The following is a 1,273-nucleotide window of genomic DNA, read 5'->3' as shown; positions in this document are numbered from 1 at the left end:
ATTCTTACCCCTAAGCATTCAACCCTATCATCACCATCATTAAGCTCTAGACAGTTAAAATACTCCCAAGCACACAGGGCCACTCCGCCGCCTCTCCTTCCTGGTCTGTCCCTCCTGAAGAGGTTGTAGCCATCTGATCCAACACTCCAGTTGTTCATGTTGTCCCACCACATTCCGTGGGTGGGGTGAGCACAACAGCTTCTTCTCACTACTTTTTCTCATGTTGGTAGCTTCCCCCCAAGCCTACATGCCAATCTTGGACATGTCATAACGGAAAAGAAGGATCCTTCCTTTTCATTCGGTTAGAGAGAGCTCTTCCTCCCCTATGCCCAGTGCAGAAACGCTAAGCAGTGCATGAAAAAAAACTTGTATGTGAATTAAAATAATGAAAGAAAGCACAACTATTTGTTCAAAGTCTTAAGTCATTTGACAGATGGTTTGTGAAACTCAGTACACATCAGTACCTCTACAGCTTGGTTGCAGGCTGGTTTCTGTGTTTGGAAGACCCTCAGCATTCTCAGCACTACCAAACTCCAACCACCAGAACCAGGTGCTGGCTGGCCGCTGTTCCTGAAGTTCAGACCGCACGAGGCTTGCCAAGTCTTTCTGTCATAGGAGTTATTGAATCAGGAATTCAACACAGGAATTATTGATTTATGAGTATTTTTTTCTTTGTTCCACAAAGATGGAACAAAGATGACACAGAAGAAAGCTAGCACTGTCGGCTGAGTACCTACCTGTTCATGACCTACCTGGGTCATGTCCCAGGCTTCCCTCCTTTTGACTATACAATACATACTCATTACAGCTGTGCCAGGAGTGTCTTTAGTTCAAATCCACCCTCGTTCCCTGGTTTCAGCCATCTCCCATGTTCTTGGGCAGCAGGAGCTTGCTTGGTCTTCCCTTCCGCTTTGCCCTGTTCTCCTGCCTTTTTCCAGCTTGAAAGTGGCTTTTGTTAGCAGGGACAAACAGCTTTCTGGGTGTCCCAAGGGAGGTGTCAGGAGGGTATGCTGCACAGGCATGGGTTTTCCCTGGTTCTCTGGGCCCGATAGACTTGAGGGCAGTGACTGACTTTCACAAAACCATGACCTAGTGTGGATTGTGGTTTTACTCATGACTGACTTAAAAAATGACTGATGGTTTCCATTCAAGTCTTCAGTTAAGAGCACTCTTGCTACTCGTCCCCAGGTGTGGTACTTACATTTGCACTATCACATTTTATCCTTTTTTATTATTCCAAATACCACGAGCTGACCCCTGCCTTGGTCATTTG

The sequence above is a fragment of the Buceros rhinoceros genome, unplaced genomic scaffold, assembly GCF_000710305.1.
Source record: "Buceros rhinoceros silvestris isolate BGI_N320 unplaced genomic scaffold, ASM71030v1 scaffold2451, whole genome shotgun sequence".
Lineage (NCBI taxonomy): Eukaryota > Metazoa > Chordata > Aves > Bucerotiformes > Bucerotidae > Buceros > Buceros rhinoceros.
This window is presented reverse-complemented; position numbering follows the sequence as displayed.